Source organism: Bombina bombina, chromosome 8 (assembly GCF_027579735.1).
Source record: "Bombina bombina isolate aBomBom1 chromosome 8, aBomBom1.pri, whole genome shotgun sequence".
Lineage (NCBI taxonomy): Eukaryota > Metazoa > Chordata > Amphibia > Anura > Bombinatoridae > Bombina > Bombina bombina.
Window position 1 is genome coordinate 238,933,822 of NC_069506.1, and position 22,458 is coordinate 238,956,279.

General features: G+C 39.8%; 1 protein-coding gene across 1 annotated transcript in view; it reads right to left on the reverse strand.

The window, feature by feature from the left end:
• The window catches only part of LOC128639074 (chemerin-like receptor 2), a 244,861-nt gene that overhangs the window by 132,959 nt on the left and 89,444 nt on the right, over positions 1 to 22,458 (reverse strand). The window contains exon 2 of the mRNA XM_053691224.1: positions 4,024 to 4,105. The gene's annotated coding sequence lies outside the window, so the exon portion shown is untranslated. The remainder of the gene's footprint in view (positions 1 to 4,023; positions 4,106 to 22,458) is intronic.

The following is a 22,458-nucleotide window of genomic DNA, read 5'->3' on the forward strand; positions in this document are numbered from 1 at the left end:
TTTTCAGCAGACCCAGCAGATTCACACTATACCATTATATCATGACACATGAGAACTCAACAACAAAATAACAAAACAAAAAAAGAAAAAGTGTATATTTTTAATAAAATAATAATCTTGTAATCTAGGCCTAACACTTTAAAATTTATAGAAGTGGGTGATTACTATGTTAAAGGCTTTAGATTGTAAACAGTTGTATTTTTAGTTGTTGTACTGCCCTAGGCACTGGGAAATCTGTTGCCTACTCTACCTTCACCCCCCAAGAATTGTAGCTTTCTTGCCAACAGAGACCAGGGATGCATGTGGGGTCTTGCACCCCAATTAATCAAATGGGCATTATCAATTTGTAATACATTAAAGTAATAGGAACGTCAAAATTAAACCTGCATGAAATAGATAGAGTATGGCATTTTCATATACTTTTAAATTCACTTGTATTTTCAAATGTGCTGCATTCTCTTGGAATCCCTTGTTGAAAAAGAATATGCACATATCCTACACTAGTGGGAGCTAGCTGCTAATTGGTACCTGCACACATTTGTCTCTTGTGATTGGCTAAATAGATGTGTTCAGCTAGTTGCTAGTTATGCAATGCTGCTCCTTCAGCAAAGGATAATAAATAAAACGAAGCACATTTGATAATAGAAGTAAATTGGAAAGTTGTTTGAAATTGTATGTTCCATCCAAATCATGAAAGAAAATGTTGGGGTTTTCTGTCCGTTTAATAAGCAAAACCTTTTCAGACCAGAGGAATGGGAAAGCATTTTAGGGATGCTGTAGTTCAGTGTTACAGTACTTCAAGTATTTGAACTGTACTGTAGTTTTACTAACCCAGCTACATCCTACATAGAGATTGCTTGATTAGTAATCAGACTCATTTAACCCAGAGAAAGATTGGCTGCAATCAAAGATAACAAGATAAACATACCTACAAATGCCTTCAAGTGATTTAATCCTGGACTGCTTAACTATTTTGAAGGGAAAAAAAGCTAAACAATTACAGTTCTAAATGCTTTTTAAAACATTTAGGGATAGATTACAAGTGGAGTGCTAAATTAACGTGCAATAATTTATTATCCATTACAAGTGTCTGGTTATTACTACCGCAAGCGCTTATAAAATTAACCAGAGAACAGATCTCTGGTTAGTTTTATAACTATGCCCCGAATGCCTCCAAAATACAGTCTAGTGTATCTTATTAAAAAATAAAGATAGAAGCATCTAGGCAGTATGTTGGGGCTAAAGTTGCTGGGAGTGGGGTGTTAGAAAAAAAATGGCACCAAAAAGTGCCTTTACATTGGGGTCTATTGGAATCGTATGAGATCTAATCTCTGGTTAATTTTCTAAAAGTGCCCCAAATGCCCTCAAAATAGAGGGCACTATAGTTATTTATTTAAAAAATAGCATTTTTTTAAATTAAAAACAACTGCACTAGGCAGTTTTTGTGGTCTAAAGTTGGTGGGGGGGGGGGGTTTGGGAAAAAACAAACGGCATTGAAAAGTGCATTTACATTGCGTAACTGTGTGTTCCCATAGACCGCAATGTAAATATATATTTATATGACTATATACATATATATTTATGTGCTGATATGTCTATATATACATATTAACACATAAATATATATGTATATAGTCATATACATATAGATTTAAAAATGCTGCCCAATGTTGCTCTACTTATCTTTCGCTGCATGAGGTTCTGATGCCGTCTGTGACGGCATGAGACCATGGCTCCCATAGGAGCCTATGGAAGCACACGCTCATGAGCGCAATGCTTCCTAGCAATGTGAATGCAAGCTTGCGTTTGCATAATGTTTAGCTTGTAATACCGGCGCACATTATTGTGCGCTGGTATTACAAAGCGGAGCACTAATATTGCTTGCTCACAAGCGACATTTAGCGCTCGATTTGTCATCTGACCCTGAATTGGGTGTCCCTGGAGTCTTGCAGTTGATAGAAATCCCTTTGAGTGGTAGGGCCTCTACAGATGGGGTCTATTAAAATATAGTGCAGTGGAATATCACAATAATTCCGCAGGGTTGTGGAAGCAACAACATTTTGGAGGTGACATTTAATTAGATTTGGTTATTTTAATATGGGAATTATAGTAATATGAGTTCATATGATGATTGATTTTTTATATATATATATATATATATTTATATATATACACATATATACATACATACACACAAACAAAATGAAAAGAAAAAATAGTGAAATTGACTATATCAAAATATATTATCAGAACATTATACTAACAGAGTTATGATGTCCCAACTGATAATTTGGGTTGGCTGTTAGGCTACAGAGATTATTTGGATCAGACTCTAGTTCTCATGCACATACGTCAGATAATGAAATCAGAGACAACAGCCTTTTATAAAGAAATAGAATATTCAGAGAAGATAATGTAGCAGCAGACACATGAAACAAAATATTTGAAAGCAAGAAGCAATCTACATTGAGGCTGTGTTAAACATAAGGTATGTTAAAATGCCTATTTGTGTGGAGTAGAAAAAATCATTGATTGAGAATCATGCTGTATCAGACTTTATTAGTAATTCATCTATGAAAGAGAGAAAGATATGAGATGTAAAAAAATAGAGTATGTCTTGAAAGAAGAGATTCCTTAAACTGGTGTTTTACAGTAGGAAGCCAAGCTGTAGAACTCATTACATAGAGTATTTATGACTGTAGATTATGTAAATAATTTTAACAAAAGGTTAGATGTATTTTTGAGAAAGTATACAATATTAGACATTACAAAAACATTAGACATTGTATTGCTTTTAAATAAAACAGATATTCTAAAAGGTCAACTCAGTTGACTTTTGTCTTCATGTCCTATACAAACAATAATTGAGAGCAATTAACCTATAAAGGGGCTAAGAGAAAAAGAAAAAAAAGCAAGGTAAGGATGTAGGAATGCAAGATGCAATAAGGTTTCAAGTAATCTCAAAATGAAAAGACTTCTCTTGCATTTTACTAAGAATGAGAACCATCTTATGTTTCTGTGTATCAGCTCCATTGCCCCCCCCCCATTTTTTTCCATTGACTCCCTAATAAATCAAGGCAGGTCATTTGGGGAAAGGTAGTGCTAGAAAGGAAAAAAACTAGTAACCTAAAGTTCCAGACTGAAGTATACATATAAATATATACCCACTTCATGAATCACAAACTTATACTGTATGTCATATCAAAAATATATTATAATAATTATATTTCCATGCTGAATTCATTTTTCATAAGCTAAAAACATTTGGGTAGCTAAACAAAATATGGCTGAAATGAGCAGTTTACCTGAGACTGACAGTAACTAAAAATCCTGAAAATTTAAAATAAATCCATTCTGTTCTTTTTGACTTAGTGAGAAATGCCAAAAATGATAGTTTCCCTTTTGTCCATATGGGAATTTCAAGAAAATTCTTAAAAAATACATATATAGATATATATACATATATAGATATAGACCTCATGGGGTAAAGTTTTACTAGTTTTATATGGTGAAAACGCTTGGTAGATCTGGAGATACTACAGTTAAAGAGACATTAAACATAGCATTTTTCACAATTACACACTGGATTGCTAAAAAATATTTTAAAATAATTTAACCATGCCATTTTGGTAGATCAATTTACAAGATAACACCTCTTAAAAAGTCTAATTAGGCATTGATTAGTAAATGAGTTGTGCCCTGATTTAACCAATAATAACCTTAAAAAGTAATTCTAAATATTAAATAGTTAAAAAAAAAAACACAGCATAAAGCCAAACCACAAGTGAATAGCTATACATTCAAGTTAACATGGGCCATTAAGTCTTCATGGGAAGTAATTAAATTTGTCATCTTAAATGTTTGCCCTAAATAAGCTTCACAAATTAATTTATAAGAAACAATTCCCCCCTTTATCCTTACAATTCCCAAACAATTTCAATAAACATGCACAATTTTTTTAATAAAAATATAAACACAAATTATTCAAAATGAAACATGAGATGAGATAGAGAGAGAATTTACCTGTGAATTGTTTTCAACAACCATTGCTCTATATTTGTTCTTAGGAAAATGTCCTCATCCTTGATTCTTATCAGATTTTGAACTGGTTGGAAATAAAAAAATAGCTAAACAAGAATAAACCATTCTTTCTGAGCATATAGATTATAATTATGCATATGGTTTATTTACCCCATAGATAATACTACCTAAAGACCAAATTTCATCCTATAAAAATAGACGTTTTCTAAAGGTGAAAGAGTGTCCGAGTGAGAGGATAAGGGTGGCAGATCATCTGGGGGATGCATGGATGAAAAATAACCTAATAACCATCTGCATTACGATTTTTGCGCTTAACAGGGTGCGAAACAAACACAACAAAAGTTGCGTTATTTCACCCTCCATAGCGCTGCCATTACGAGTTTCTCAAAAGCCTCCTTGTGCGTGCAATATGGTGGCATTAAGCTCCATACCACACAAAATCCAAGGGCTGCTTTCACGTGCTAATGCAGGCTTTCCCCCATAGACATCAATGGGGAGAGCGTGTTATTAAAAAAAACTAACACCTGAAGTGTGTGAATGGCGATCGTCGTAACGCAACCCCATTGATATCTATTGGGAAAAAAAAGTTACGTTTAAACCTAACACCCTAACATAAACCCCAAGCCTAAACACCCCTTATCTGCTGCCCCCGACATTGCTGCCACCTAAATAAAGTTATTAACCCCTAATCTGCCGCTCCCGACATCGCTGCCACTAATACAAGTTATTAACCCTATTCCGCAGCTCCCCGACATCGCCACCACTAATAAAAGTTATTTACCCCTATTCCACCGCTCCCCGACAATGCTGCCACTATAATAAATTTATTAACCCCTAAACCTCTGGCCTCCCACATCACTGCCACTAAATAAACCGCCAGCCCCCCTAACTTTATATTAAAATTACAATATCCCTATCTTAAAATAAATAAAAAACTTACCTGTGAAATTAAAAAAAAAATAAGTTTAAACTATAAATTAACCTTAAATCTAAAAGCAAAAAGAAAGCGCCTCATGGTGCAGTATTTCCAAACAGTGTGAAGCAATACAGAATAAAGCAGGTGAACAGGTACTCACAAGTGTGATGGCACTCTAAACGAAAAAAGAGCAAACAGGCAGGCTGACCTTTAATAGCAGTCAGTACGCTGTGACCACGATATCTTATTTTTTTACCAGAATGGGCTGACAGAATGTCTACAGTTGAACCGAAATCCTTTGGACTGTGCAGATGGATAAAAGAAATCTGGAATAATGTCCAGTCTGATTTCCAAGGACTGTCAGGGCTGCGGTTAATGGAGCCGAAACAAATAGGCCACAGTAAAAAAGAAGGCAACAGTTGGAGTAATTGGTTTGATAAACTAGCGTTATACTCCTCTTGATTTTGCCAGGTGGATCAGTATAAAAGTTCATAAAAGAACTAAAAATATTCGAGTATGATAAAACATATATTTATTGAGCTAAGCAACGTGTTTCTCGGCAACAATGCTCTGGCCATTTCCTCAGGCTGAATATAAAACATGCCTTCAAAGAGACTTAAAAAGACATACATCGGATGTGATAGGATAATTGATAAACCAATGATACAAGATTATATACAAAGCAGACGATATGCTGTAGCAAAGAAACAGACAAAATAACAACATAGTGTCAGAACTAATCTAAATGCGCGTGTCATTGTGCTCTGTAAAGTCGTGGTACAAACGGATTCCTAAAGATTTCAAAAAGGAATTTGTTCATAATATGAAATCAGAAAGAGACCAAATTACCGCTGATGTCTAAATAGAGATGGTTGAAAAAAAGGCTAAATAGAAAAACCTGCATGTAGCATTATAGATGCAGAGATATACGGCTAGATTACGAGTTTTGCGTTATGAGTAAAAAAGCAGCTTTTTTACTACCGCTGCTATTACGAGTCTTGTAGGTACAGCTGTCCTGCACACTTTTTTGGCCGTACCGCAAATTAACTTACGCAATTTACGTAAAGTCTTTTTTCAATGGGACTTCCATAGCGCCGGTATTACAAGCTTTGTAAGATTCTTAACGCATTCTAACACCCATAAACTACCTATTAACCCCTAAACCGAGGCCCTCCCACATCGCAAACACTAAAATAAATTTATTAACCCCTAATCTGCCACTCCCGACATCGCAGCCACTATAATAAACATATTAAACCCTAAACCGCCGCACTCCTGCATCATAAACACTAGTTACATATTATTAACCCCTAATCTGCTGTCCCTAACATCGCCGCCACTTACCTAGATTTATTAACCCCTAATCTGCCGCACCCAATGTCGCCGCCACTATGCTAAACCTATTAACCCCTAAACCTAAGTCTAACCCTAACACCCCCTAACTTAAATATAATTAAAATAAATCTAAATAAAAATTAATATCATTAACTAAATAATTCCTATTTAAAACTAAATATTTACCTGTAAAATAAACCCTAAGCTAGCTACAATATAACAAATAGTTACATTGTATCTAGCTTAGGTTTTATTTTTATTTAACATTAACGTCACACTACAATTAAATCAATTACCTAAATTAAATACAATTACCTAAATTACAAAAACAAACACTAAATTACACAAAATAAAAAACAAAGTATCAGATATTTAAACTAATTACACCTAATCTAAAAGCCCTATCAAAATAAAAAAGCCCCCCCAAAATAAAAAAAAAGCCCTAGCCTAAACTAAACTACCCATAGCCCTTAAAAGGGCCTTTTGCGGGGCATTGCCCCAAAGAAATCAGCTCTTTTACCTGTAAAAAAAATACAAACAACCCCCCCAACAGTAAAACCCACCACCCACACAACCAGCCCCCCAAATAAAATCCTAACTAAACAAACCTAAACTCCCCATTGCCCTGAAAAGGGCATTTGGATGGGCATTGCCCTTAAAAGGGCATTTAGCTCTATTGCTGCCCAAACCCTAACCTAAAACCCACCCAATAAACCCTTAAAAAACCTAACACTAACCTCTGAAGATCCCCATACAGTTTAGAAGAGCCGACATCCATCCTCAACGAAGCCGGGAGAAGTCCTCAGCGAAATGGCAAGAAGACCTCAACGAAGCCGGGAGAAGACTTCAGCCAAGCCGGCAGAAGTGGTCCTCCAGACGGGCAGAAGTCTTCATCCACACGGCATCTTCTATCTTCATCCATCTGGCGTGGAGCGGCTCCATCTTCAAGACATCCAACACGGAGCATCCTCTTCTTTCCGAAGACTAACAACGAATGAAGGTTCCTTTAAATGACGTCATCCAAGATGGCGTGCCTTGAATTCCGATTGGCTGATAGAATTCTATCAACCAATCGGAATTAAAGGTGAAAAATTCCTATTGGCTGATGCAATCAGACAATAGGATTAAGCTTGCATTCTATTGGCTGTTCCAATCAGCCCATAGAATGCAATCTCAATCCTATTGGCTGATTGGATCAGCCAATAGGATTGAAGCTCAATACTTCAAGAATTCTATCAGTCAATCGGAATTAAAGATGAACAAATCCTATTGGCTGATGCAATTAGCCAATAGGATTGAGCTTCAATTCTATTGGCTGATCCAATCAGCCAATAGGATTGAGCTCACATTCTAATGGCTGATTGGAGTACGGTATTGAGCTTCATTTTGCTTTATGTTGCAATATTGCCTGCTAACGCCGGGTTTTTGTAAACCTGTAATAGCAGCACTAGAGGGAGGTGAGTGGTGACAATAACTTGCAAATTAGCAACGAGCAGCTCTTACCGCAAAACTCGTAATCTAGTTGAAAGTATTTAATATGTGTATCCAGAAGGTCTCACGTTGTCTAAGTTTAATGAGCCGATTGTAATCAGTAATATTAAACATAGTTTTCCAGGTCATTGTCTTAACAAACACGATGGCAATTATCAAATTTTCAAATTTTTCCCCATAGACTACGTACCCCCATCTACTGATTACAATCAGCTCATCAAACAACATGAGACCTTCTGGGTACACAAATTAAATACTTTGTTTCCATCAGGTCTCAACTCCAATGTAGATTTGTCAGCTTTAAATTAACTTCATATACCAATTTGCTAAAAGACATTTTTTCTAGCTCTGCAATTTTAAACCCCTCCCCTTTTTTTCACCTCCAACACCAATTATTTCTAGTCTCAACACATATACATATATACATGTGTAGATATACATGTATATATGTATCTATACATTATATCCCTTTTTCTCCCTATTATGCACCCCATTTTTCTTGGACCAAATTGCCCACATTCTGACACCCCCTCCACCCCCCTCCTCCCCTAATACAAAATCAATTTCTTCCATCGCCCTATGGACCACTAGCACATGTCCTTTACAGTTTTTCTATTAATTGCCAGCACTTTCCATAATAATATGATGTATGTCTTTTTAAGCCTCTTTGAAGGCATGTTTTGTATTCAGCCTGAGGAAACGGCCAGAGCATTGTTACCGAGAAACGCGTTGCTTAGCTCAATAAATACATTTTTTATCATACTGTGGCCTATTTGTTTTGGCAGCCCTGACAGTCCTTGGTAATCAGACTGGACATTATTCCAGATTTTTTTTTTTTATCCATCTGCACAGTCCAAAAGATTTCGGTTCAACTGTAGACATTCTGTCAGCCCATTTTGCTAAAAAACAAGATATCGTCGTCACAGCGTACTGACTGCTGTTAAAGGTCAGCCTGCCTGTTTGCTCTTTTTTCGTTAAGAGTGCCATCACACTTGTGAGTACCTGTTCACCTGCTGTATTCTGTATTGCTTCACACTGTTTGCAAATACTGCACCATGAGGCGCTTTCTTTTTGCATTTACATTTTAGATACACTGAATCACCACCGGTTTCAAGAAAAGCTGCCTGCATATTGATTTTAATCATCATGAAAGACTCATAACAATTATTTTTTATCTCCCTGTTACAAATTTTATATTGTCTCAAATTGTTGATATCACTGTTTCTTTTTGTGAGTTTTCATCACTGTGTTCTTTCATTTTGTTCAACATTTTCTATACATTATTGCACAGGGATATACACATTTTTATTTTTACCCATATTTCTACATCAAAATTGTTTTCTTAGATTTAGTGCCCCTTACTCTTATGTTTTTTGCATAATTTTTAGAATCTATAAATTAACCTTTCATAACTATTATACTAAACTATTATACTAAAAATAAAATAACTACCAATTAAAAAAAAAAAATTACACATAAAAAAACCTAACACTACTAAAAACATTTAAGCTTAAAATACAAAATACAAAATTATGAAAAATAACAAACGAAATTATAAAAAATAAAAACAGGGAGGCGAAGCTAGCGCCCAAACAGAATGGACATGCAATGTTAGAGCTCTGAGAAATGGCTTTTATTTTATTAGTTTTATTGAGTCTCAACCTTAACTAAATGAAACTTGCACAATCTAATTATACCCTGCATCTGCCCAACCAATTATTTGGGGGAATCTAGAGCGCATTCCCCAGAACTGAGAACGAAGGTTCAAGGTAAAGATTAGGCCTAACTCTTGCTGAAGCCCTCTGGGCACTAAGGAATTGGGAATAGCGATATCTGAGCTGTACTAGTCCTCTCCTCTGCTATCATGGGACAGCTATTTGAGGCACTGCGGACCTACATGGATGAGCTCGAGAGGGAGGTTTGCCAGAGACTTGATGGCATTATTTTGTCTGTGATCGCTGTGAGAGAGGACCTGAGGTCTCGCAGGACCTCGCTAGGCGCAGCTTTGAATTTGAAGATGACCTCCGAGGGCCTCCCCTCCTACGCACCCGCCCGCTTGCAGCCAGCTGATGCTGAGACGGAACGGAGTCTCGGCGAACTGAGGGGAGAGCCAACAACGCCTGTTGAAACGGCCATCCAGGGAGGCGGCCCAGTTATGGAAATCAAAACCTCCAAGAAACAAGATGGAAGCATGCACGGCTGTGGAGCCGCTATGATTTTACAGCTTTGCGCAGAGGAGGAACATACCCACAGTGGAGTACGGTTTGGTGCTTGGGGCAGCGTAGCCGGCTCCCCGGAGTGTTACCCGTGCCGATCCAGAGCAACTGTGAGGGTCTCAGAGGGTTTGCAATATATCCCGAAAGCCGGCAGAGCCCCACAAACCGGTGTGATTTATTCAGGCACCTTGATAGCAGTGAGACTGGGAATCGGTTAAAGTAAAATCGTGCACAGGAGATGAGCTAAAACTATATTGTGAAGATCTGACTCCCACCATTTACCGAGGACAATGCAACCCTCCCTTTGTCTGCCAAGTATCTATCCTTTTTTTTTTTTTCCAAGCTCATTATATATCTGGACTTATACTGTGGACGATGCAGCAAGTAATTTATACCTCATTATCCTCTTATTCTAGCTAAGAGTGTTTTGTCTCTGATCCCTATATGTTTAATAGTGTGAGAGGTGTGTGATGTACGTCTCCTTTTGGCCTCATGATTGCTTCTTATATGCTGGTATACCCTTCGCTCACAGATAGCGAAGCAAATGATAAAGCCCAAATCTTAGATGTCAAGCTTATACTCTCATTAAGATCCCTCTAAGGTAATTATTGCTAGAATTTTACACGTAACAAGCTGCAGAGCCTATAGGTGGCCGCTCAATCTGGGAGCTTTTGGGATATGGCTATTACTAGTTTTCTTTGTTTTCCTTATTTATTAATTTTCTCATTATTGATAGAGTTGCTTTAAATTCCTGTTATGTGGGCTAAAAAGGGGAGGAGTGCGCTACTATTATATTAATCTCCCCCCCCATCACTTGTATGCGGTAATGGTTTGGTATCTACTTTTCCACATCCCTTCTCGCAGAGTTATGCAGCCTCTGCCTAATCTGAAGAACCAGCAACAAGTTTCTCCTATACTCTTTAGACTGGTTCTTTAGGCCCTAATACAAGCAATTTACTGTGTCTACTATTTTCTGGTTATTTGAAGACTGCCTGGGCTAAAAGTTTCATTATTGTGCATGTTATTGCTAATGTTCAGTGTTTGTATCCAACTATGTTTGCAGAGGTAACAGAGGCCTGCTTCAGTATAACACCTCTACCAGTTTATCGTGTTTGATGCTAAATTACATTAACTAAGAGTAAATTAAGTACACTGCTGTACTTCTATATTTTGTTATTGTTTATAGTTTCCCAATTTTGCCGCTATTCTATACACATGGACACTGGACTCTTTGAAATTAGCTTTGTCTATGGGTCCTCAGTGACTGACTAATGTTTCTGGTCCCTTAAGCGGACCTGTTTGCCTGGAGGTTACCACGATCTAACAAACTCAAAAAATTGTAAATGTATGATGTTTTTTCATGATAGCATTGTGATAATTTTTGATGTTTATATATATGCTTTCGTGTATTCTATGCGATAGTTATCTACAGACCCAAAAGCGGTCTGTATCTTACTGATCCCCTCAGTTTGTGTGAATTGAAATCGAGGGTCCAAAAGTGGCCTGAGCATTTATGGAGGGGCAAAAATAGAGGGTGGTGGTGAGGTTACTCCCCAGTTTGCCTATTATACTGTGAGATATTCATGTTAATTGTTTTATATGTATATGTTTCATTGAGTAACCTGTATGCTGTATACCTTATTACCCTCAATAAAAAATATTTAAAAAAAAATAAAATAAAAAAAACAAAAAACAATTACACCTAATCTAATAGCAATATAAAAATAAAAAAATAAAAAACCTAGCCTACAATAAACTACCAGTAGCCCTTAAAAGGGCCTTTTATAGGGCATTGCCCTAAAGAAATAAGCTCTTTTCCCTGAAAAAAAATACAAAGTCCCCTCCAACAGTAAAACCCACCACCCAACCAACCCCCAAAATAAAAAACCTATCTCTAAAAAAAAACCTAAGTTACCCATTGCCCTGAAAAGGACATTTGTTTTGGCATTGCCCTTAAAAGGGCATTCAGTTCTTTTAAGACAAGCCCAAACCCTAATCAAAAAAAAAAACACCCCAAAAAAGTTTAAAAAAACACTAATAGGTGATACATTTTTTTAGTGGCGGCGATGTCAGGAGCGGCTGATTAGGCGTTAATAAGCTTATTATAGTTTTTGAGATGTGGGAAGGCCTCGGTTTAGTGGTTAATAGGTAGTTTATGGGTGTCAGTGTACTTTGTAACACTTTAGTTATGAGTTTTGTGTAACAGTTTTGTTGCGTAAAACTCATAACTACTGGTCTCAGATTACGAAACAGAGTGTGTTGGTATACGGTGTAACGCAAGTTTTTTAGCCTCACCACAAAACTTGTAATGGCAGCGCTATGGAAATTCCATGCAAAATGTCATTTTTTTTGAGTGCAGGACTGACGTTGCATTATAGACTAAAAGGCTTGCGGTACAGCTATACCGACAAGACTCATAATGGCTGCATTGCTGTTTTAAGGCAAAACTCATAATCTAGGTGAAAGTGAGTTAAAATATAAGATAAGAAAATTGATACTCAGACATACAGATCATATTTACAATCAAGGACATTTATAAGTGTAAAATAAACTACCAATAGCCCTAAAAGAGCCTTTTGTAGGGCATTACCCTAAAGAAATCAGCTCTTTTACCTGGAAAAAAATACAAAGACCCCCCAACAGTAAAACCCACCACCCAACCAACCCCCCAAAATAAAAATCCTAACTCTAACAAAAACCTAAGCTTTCCATTAGTCAATAGGATGAAAGCTTCTAAAATCCTATTGGCTGTTCAAAACAGCCAATAGGATGAGAGTTGCTGAAATTCTATTGGCTGATTTGAATAGCCAATAGAATTTGATTAGCTCTCATCTTATTGGCTGTTTTGAACAGCCAATAGGATTTCGATAGCTCACATCCTTTTGGCTGATTTGAATTTCAAGAATCAAATCAGCCAATCAGAATGCAAGGGACGCCATTTTGAAAAGGCTCTCTTGCATTGAAGACCCAGTGTACGGCGGTGACCGTATGAAGAGGAAGCTCCGCCCCGGATGTTTTCAAGTACGGATCCGCTCCGCTCCACTGGGATAAAGATAGAAGACGCCGCCTGGATGAAGACTTCTCGCCGTCTGGATGAGGATGGATGTCCAGACTTTAGAAACTGTGAGTAGATCTTCGGGGGTCAATGTTTTTTTTTGTTTTTTTTAAGTGTGTGTTTTATTTTTAGATTAGGGTTTTGGGCTTTAGGTAAAAGAGCTGAATGCCCTTTTCAAAGCAATTTAAAAGAGCTGAATGCCCTTTTAAAGGCAATGCCCATACAAATGCCCTTTTCAGGGCAATGGGTAGCTTAGGTTTTTGTTACAGTTAGGTTTTTTATTTTGGGGGTTTGGTTGGGTGGTGGGTTTTACTGTTGGGGGGTCTTTGTATTTTTTTTTCCAGGTAAAAGAGCTGATTTCTTTAGGGCAATTCCCTACAAAAGGCCGTTTTAAGGGCTATTGGAAGTTTATTGTAGGCTAGGTTTTTTTTATTTTTGGGGGGGCTATTTTATTTTTAAAGGGCTATTAGAATAGGTGTAATTGTTTTTATTTTTGATAATTTTGTTTGTTATTTTTCGTAATTTAGTGATTGTTATTTATCATAATTTAGTATTTTTTAATTTTTTTTTTAATTTTAGACTTCATTTTTTTAGCAGTGTTATGTTATTTTGAATGTGTAATTTAGTTTTTTTTTAAATTGGTAGTTATTTTAATTGTAGCATAATAGTTATGTTAGGTTAATTGTTAGTTTAAACTTAGGTTTTTTTAATTTCACAGGTAAGTTTATATTTATTTTAAAATAGGGATATTGTAATTTTAATTTAAAGTTAGGGGATGATAGGTTTAGGGGTTAATAGTTTAATTTATTAGTGGCAATGTAAGGGGACTGGCGGTTTAGGGGTTAATAGGTTTATTTAATAGTGGCAATGTGGGGGGCTGGCGGTTTAGTGGTTAATAGGTATATTTAGTGACGGCGGTGTCTGGGAGCAGCGGAATAGGGGTTAAAAAATTGATTATAACGGCGGAGATGTGGGCGGGCGGTAGATTAGGGGTTAATACGTTTTAAATAGTGTTTGCAATGTGGAAGGGTGGCGGTTTAAGGGTTAATAGATAGTTTATGGGTGTTAGTATACTTTGTAACAGTTTAGTTATGAGTTTTGTGAAACATTTTTGTTACACAAAATCCATAACTACTTCTTTCAAATGGCGGTATAGTTTGTGTCGGTATAGGCTGTAATGCAAGCATTTTAGGCTCACCGCACAACCTGTAATACAGGCGTTATGGAAATCCCACACAAAAACGTCATTTTTTTGAGTGCAGAATTGATGTTGCGTTACAGGCTACAATGATTGCGGTATAGCTATACCGACACGACTCGTAATGGCTGCTTTACTGTTTTTATGCTGAAATTGCCATTTTTTCAGCATTAAAACCGTAACGCACAACTCATAATCTAGGTGATAGTGTGTAAAAGCACTAGAGTATCTGAAGGTGTGTTTTAAGGGTGGGGAGATTACCTGCAAGTAAGTGTATTAGAGTAAAACAGTGCTTGGGGTTGCAAGAAAGGGTGGGAGAGGTGATCAGCTTAGCTTGGAGGGAAAGCTGCATTATTTAAAAAAAACAAAAAACAAACCTGCTTTTATTTTTATCCTTAATATACAATACTTAAACATTTACAACAAATATTTCTTGAATCTAGTGGAAGGGACTATGCAGTGCACTACTTGCTCAGTGCCACCACTTATATCTGGTGTAACATTAGTATAAATTTTTTAAAAAAAACTTTTACATCAGTCTGCTAGTGTAATCTAATTTCAGTAGCCACTGCCAGCCTGTGTGTCAGGCTCACAGCATATACTGTGCCTACTTGCTCAGTGCCACCACTCATATCTGGTGTAACATTAGTGTAAATTTAAAAAAAAACCTTTTACATCAGTCTGCTAGTGTAATCTAATTTCAGTTGCCAGGCCAGCCTGCCACTGCCAGACTGTGTGTCAGGCTCACAGCATATACTGTGCCTACTTGCTCAGTGCCACCACTTATATCTGGTGTAACATTAGTATAAATTTTTTTAAAAAAACTTTTACATCAGTCTGCTAGTGTAATCTAATTTCAGTTGCCAGGCCAGCCTGCCACTGCCAGCCTGTGTGTCAGGCTCACAGCATATTCTGTGCCTACTTGCTCAGTGCCACCACTCATATCTGGTTGGTGTAACAGTAGTGTAAATTTAAAAATAAAAACTTTTACATCAGTCTGCTAGTGTAATCTAATAGCAGTTACCTGCTTGCCACTGCCAGCCTGTGTGTCAGGCTCACAGCATATACTGTGCCTACTTGCTCAGTGCCACCACTCATATCTGGTGTAACATTAGTGTAAATTTAAAAAAAAAAACTTTTACATCAGTCTGCTAGTGTAATCTAATTTCAGTTGCCAGGCCAGCCTGCCACGGCCAGCCTGTGTGTCAGGCTCACAGCATATACTGTGCCTATTTGCTCAGTGCCACCACTCATATCTGGTGTAACATTAGTGTAAATTAAAAAAAAAAAACTTTTACATCAGTCTGCTAGTGTAATCTAATTTCAGTTGCCAGGCCAGCCTGCCACTGCCAGCCTGTGTGTCAGGCTCACAGCATATACTGTGCCTACTTGCTCAGTGCCACCACTCATATCTGGCTGGTGTAACAGTAGTGTAATTTTTTTTAAAAAAACTTTTACATCAGTCTGCTAATGTAATCTAATAGCAGTTGCCTACCTGCCACTGCCAGCCTGTGTGTCAGGCTCACATCATATACTGTGCCTACTTGCTCAGTGGCACCACTAATATCTGGTGTAACATTAGTGTAAATTAAAAAAAAATTTTTTTACATCAGTCTGCTAGCGTAATATAATTTCAGTTGCCAGGCCAGCCTGCCACTGCCAGCCTGTGTGTCAGGCTCACAGCATATACTGTGCCTACTTGCTCAGTGCCACCACTCATATCTGGTGTAACATTAGTGTAAATTTTAAAAAAAAACTTTTACATCAGTCTGCTAGTGTAATCTAATTTCAGTTGCCAGGCCAGCTTGCCACTGCCAGCCTGTGTGTCAGGCTCACAGCATATACTGTGCCTACTTGCTCAGTGCCACCACTCATATCTGGTGTAACAGCAGTGTAATTTTTTTTAAAAAAAACTTTTACATCAGTTTGCTAGTGTAATCTAATAGCAGTTGCCAGGCCAGCCTGTGTGTCAAGCTCACAGCATATACTGTGCCTACTTGCTCAGTGCCACCACCAGTCATATCTGGTGTAACAGTAGTGTAAATTTAAAAAAAAAAACCTTTTACATCAGTCTGCTAGTGTAATCTAATTTCAGTTGCCAGGCCAGCCTGCCACTGCCAGCCTGTGTGTCAGGCTCACTGCATATACTGTGCCTACTTGCTCAGTGCCACCAATCATATTATCTTGTTTAATAGTAGTGTAAGTGTACATTTTAAAAATAAAAAAACTATTTTGACTGTGAAACATAAATTTGCTTTTTTGTGTCAGGCTCACAGCGTATACTGTGCCCACTTGCCCAGTGCCACCACTCATATCTTGTTTAATAGTAGTGTAAGTGTACATTTAAAAAATAAAAAAACTATTTTGAAGGTGAAACATCAGTCTGCTTTTTTGTGTCAGGCTCACAGCGTATACTGTGCCCACTTGCCCAGTGCCACCACTCATATTATCTTGTGTAATAGTAGTGTAAGTGTACATTTTAAAAATAAAAAAAATATTTTGACTGTGAAACATCAGTCTGCTTTTTTTGTGTCAGGCTCACAGCATATACTGTGCCCACTTGTCCAGTGCCACCACTCATATTATCTTGTGTAATAGTAGTGTAAGTGTACATTTTAAAAATAAAAAAAATATTTTGACTGTGAAACATCAGTCTGCTTTTTTTGTGTCAGGCTCACAGCATATACTGTGCCCACTTGTCCAGTGCCACCACTCATATTATCTTGTTTAATAGTAGTGTAAGTGTACATTTAAAAAAAAAAAAAAAAAATTTGACTGTGAAACATGTCTGCTTTTTGTGTCAAGTTCACAGCATATACTATGCCCACTTGACCAGTGCCACCACTCATATTATCTTCTTTAATAGTACTGTCAGTGTACATTTAAAAAAAAAAAAAAAATTGACTGTGAAACATCAGTCTGGTTTTTTGTGTCAGGCTTACAGTGTATACTGTGCCCACTCACAGTAGCTTGCACGCATAGTAGCACTAATTGAAAAAAAAAATGACAGGCAGGGGCCATCGTGGTCGTGGTGCTGTGATTCCCTTTGGCCATAGAATAATGCCCAGTGTTAGGCCACGTACCATGAACACGAAAAGTTCTGATGAAACAGTTGACTTTATAACACAGGACACCCAATCTTCTACAGCTCCCGCTCGTAACCTTGACGCACCATCCTCCTCCAGCTTAGCTTTGGGCACCTTTCAAGTTACCACTCGCCTGCCTGCCGCCACCACCGACACTAGCACCACAGCCGCCTCACTTGATCTGTCAGAGGAGTTATGTACACCTCAGTGTGAAGAAATGAGTGATGCGCAACCATCATTGACAGAGGATGTAGATAACTGGGATATGTCTCAGTTAGGCCGCATTACATACATGGACGACGCACGGTGTGATGATGATGATGATGTTGTACCCACCGTTGCTTCCGTTGTTGAGTTGTCAGATACAAGTGAAGGGGTTGATGATGACGATGCGTCCGTGGATGTCACGTGGGTGCCCGGTAGAAGAGAAGAAGAACAAGGGGAAAGTTCAGATGGGGAGACAGAGAGGAGGAGGAGACGAGTTGGAAGCAGGGGGAGGTCGTCGCAAGGAGCTAGTGGCACAGTCAGAGAGCATGAATCGGCACCCGGGGTCAGCCAGACAGCACGCCAATCAACGCATGCTGTTGCCACCACCAGAATGCCGTCATCGCAGAGCTCAGCAGTGTGGCATTTTTTTTATGTGTCTGCCTCTGACAACAGCAATGCCATTTGCAACCTGTGCCAAAAGAAACTGAGTCGTGGGAAGTCCAACACCCACCTAGGTACAACTGCTTTGCGAAGGCACATGATCTCACATCACAAACGCCTATGGGATGAACACATGAGGACAAGCAGCACACAAACTCAAAGCCGCCATCCTCCTCCTGGTCCAGCATCTTCAGCCATGTCAACCACTGCTGTGCTCCTTGCCCCCTCTCAACCATCCGCCAATCCGTCTCTCTTCCGGAGCAGTTCCTGCTCATCTGCCCACAGTCAGGTGTCTGTCAAGGACATGTTTGAACGTAAGAAGCCAATGTCACCAAGTCACCCACTTGCCCGGCGTCTGACAGCTGGCTTGTCTGAACTCTTAGCCCGTCAGCTTTTACCATACAAGCTAGTGGAGTCTGAGGCGTTCAAGAAAATTGTAGCTATTGGGACACCGCAGTGGAAGGTACCTGGGCGAAATTTCTTTGCACAAAAGGCAATCCCCAACCTGTACTCGATTGTGCGAAAGGGAGTAATGGCATGTCTGGCACACAGTGTTGGGGCAAGGGTCCATCTGACCACTGATAGCTGGTCTGCAAAGCATGGTCAGGGCAGGTATATCACCTACACTACGCATTGAGTAAACCTGCTGACGGCTGCCAAGCATGGAATGCCTGGCTCTGCAGAGGATGAGTTGGTGACAACGCCACGACTTGCAGGCAGGCCTGCTGCCAACTCCTCTACTCCTCCTACTCCATCCTCTTCCATAACCTCTTCCTCGGCTGAGTCCTCTTCTGCTGCTGCGTCTTGCTCCACATCAACGGCACTCCCCCAGCTCCCCAGGTACTATTCCACATCCCGGATATGGCAGTGTCACGCCGTCTTGGGGTTGACTTGCCTGAAAGCAGAGAGTCACACCGCACCAGCACTCCTGTCCGCCCTGAACAAACAGGTGGATCAGTGGCTGACTCCGCACCAACTGGAGATCGGCAAAGTCGTTTCTGACAACGGAAGTAATTTGGTGGCGGCATTGAATTTGGGCAAGTTGACACATGTGCCATGCATGGCACATGTGTGTAATCTGATTGTACAATGCTTTGTGCATAAGTACCCAGGCTTACAGGACGTCCTGAAGCAGGCCAGGAAGGTGTGTGGCCATTTCAGGCGTTCCTACGCGGCCATGGCGCACTTGTCAGATATCCAGCGGTGAAACAACCTGCCAGTGAGGCGCTTGATTTGCGACAGCCCGACACGTTGGAATTCAACACTCCTAATGTTCGACCGCCTGCTCCAACAAGAAAAAGCCGTTAACGACTATTTGTATGACCGGGGTGCTAGGACAGCCTCTGGGGAGCTGGGAATTTTTTTGCCACGTTACTGGACGCTCATGCGCAATGCCTGTAGGCTCATGCGTCCTTTTGAGGAGGTGACAAACCTAGTCAGTTGCACCGAAGGCACCATCAGCGACATCATACCATTTGTTTTCTTCCTGGAGCGTGCCCTGTGAAGAGTGCTGGATCAGGCCATAGATGAGCGTGAAGAGGAAGAGTTGTGGTCACCATCACCACCAGAAACAGCCTTATCAGCATCGCTTGCTGGACCAGCAGCAATGCAGGAAGAGGATTGTGAGGAAGAGGAGTCAGAGGAGGAATGTGGCTTTGAGGAGGAGGAGGAAGACCAAGCACAACAGGCATCCCAGGGTGCTCATTGTCACCTATCTGGTACCAGTGGTGTTGTACGTGGCTGGGGGGAAGAAGATACCTTCAGTGAGATCAGTGAGGAGGAGGAACGGGACATGAGTAGCTCGGCATCCAACCTTGTGCAAATGGGGTCTTTCATGCTGTTGTGCCTGTTGAGGGACACTCATATAAAAAAGCTGAAGAAGAACGAACTGTACTGGGTGTCCACGCTACTAGACCCCCGGTATAAGCATAAAGTGACTGAAATGTTACCGAATTCCCGCAAGTTGGAAAGGATGGAGCAGTTCAAAAAAAAATTAAAAAGTATGCTTTACACAGCGTATAAGGGTGATGTCCCAGCACAACGGGAATCTAACAGGGGAAGAGGTGAAAGTAATACTCCTCCTCCCACGACCACGCCGGCAAGGACAGGACACTTTCCAGACGTGTTGTTGATGGAGAACATCGCCACAGCCCTTCGGGATCCAGCCTCAGAGAACGACTCAACCGACAGGTAGCAGACTACCTCGCATTAACTGCAGATCTCGACACTCTGAGGAGCGAAGACCCCTTGACTACTGGGTGTGCAGGCTTGACCTGTGGCCTGAGCTATCCCAATTTGCAATTGAACTTCTGGCCTGCCCCGCTTCAAGTGTCCTGTCAGAAAGGACCTTCAGTGCAGCAGGAGGTATTGTCACTGAGAAGAGAAGTCGCCTAGGTCAAAAAAGTCTTGATTACCTCACCTTTATTAAAATGAATGAGGGATAGATCCCGAAGGGACTGACATTGGGCGATACATTCGAGTAAAAAAGGCCTGATGAGATGAGCTGCCTTGGGCTGAAAATGGTCCACACGCTGCTGTATTTTATCTTCGAATGCCGGATGACTTGCGTGACTTATCCGCCAACAACTAGGGTTCAAGCCGCAATGTTTTAGGGCACTTTCTAACTGTCAAACAAACATTATTTTTTCTGGCCACTGCTACTGCAGCGGCTGCAACAATACCTAATTTTTCAGGCATGTGTACATGCCTAATTTTTCTGGCCTCTGGGGCTGCACTGTGGCTTCAAAACCCAAACCAAAAAAAAGGCACATAACAGGGATTAAACTGCTAAGAATAGTACTACTTAACACACCACTCATATTTGATGGCACAGTAGATTGCACGCGCAGTGCCCCAAATTTGAAGTAGGAGGACCGACCAAGCATCTTTTTCCATCTCCCGGTTCCTAAAATCCATGCCATATACACGTCCCCTGATAGGGGACACCGCAGTGGAAGGTACACGGCCAAAATTTCTTTGCACAAAAGGAAATCCCCAACCTGTACTCGATTGTGCAAATGGAAGTAACCTTACCATGGGTCACAGACCGCACGTCTTGTAAAATTCTCTGTCTGGGAAATTATCTATCTATCTATAAAATCTATCTATTTATCTATCAAATCTATCTATCTATCTATCTATCATATCTATCAAATGTATCTATTGCATCTATTGATCTATCTATCTAATCTATCTATCTATCTATCTATCAAATCTATCAATCTCGTGGCCGGACCGACCAAGCATCTTTTTCCATATCCCGGTTCCTAAAATCCATGCCATATACACGTACCCTGATAGGGGACGTAACAGGTATTAAACTGATAAGAATAGTAATACTTGACAGACCACTCATATCTGTTGGCACAGTAGATTGCACGCGGTGCTCTGACAAAAAGCAGAAGGACATTTGGCAGACAGACATTTGGCAGACGGACATTTGGCAGACGGACATTTGGCCGACAGACAGAAAGCTAAAGAATGTTCCGATTTCGGCCGAGGGCAGATACGTTCCAGAGTGCTCTGTTCTAATCAGAGACTCGGGCGCCGCAACTGCCTCTGGGAACCTTACCATGGGTCTCAGACCGCACGTCTTGTAATTCTCTGTCTGGGAAATTATCTATCTATCAAAGCTATCTATTTATCTATCAAATCTATCTATCTATCATATCTATCATCAGATGTATCTATCAAATCTATTTATCTATCTATCTAATCTATGTATCTATCTATCTATCTATCTCATGGCCGGACCGACCAAGCATCTTTTTCCATCTCCCGGTTCCTAAAATCATTTCCGGGTTCCTAAAATCGATGCCATACCTGTACTCGATTGTGCAAAAGGAAGTCATGGCATATGGGGTCTTTCAAACTGTCTGGCCTGTTGAGGGTCGGGGACCCTCGTATAAAAAGGCTGAAGGAGAACGACCTGTACTGGGTGTCCAAGCATCTTTTTCCATCTCCCGGTTCATAAAATTATCTCTGGGTTCCTAAAATCGATGCCATACCTGTACTCAATTGTGCAAAAGGAAGTCATGGCATATGGGGTCTTTCATGCTGTCGTGCCTGTTGAGGGTCGGGGACCCTCGTATAAAAAGGCTGAAGGAGAACGACCTGTACTGGGTGTCCAAGCATCTTTTTCCATCTCCCGGTTCCTAAAAATTATCTCTGGGTTCCTAAAATCGATGCCATACCTGTACTCGATTGTGCAAAAGGAAGTAATGGCATATGGGGTCTTTCATGCTGTCGTGCCTGTTGAGGGTTTGGGACCCTCGTATAAAAAGGCTGAAGGAGAACGACCTGTACTGGGTGTCCAAGCATCTTTTTCCATCTCCCGGTTCCTAAAATTATCTCCGGGTTCCTAAAATCAATGCCATACCTGTACTCGATTGTGCAAAAGGAAGTAATGGCATATGGGGTTTTTCATGCTGTCATGCCTGTTGAGGGTTGGGGACCCTCGTATGAAAAGGCTG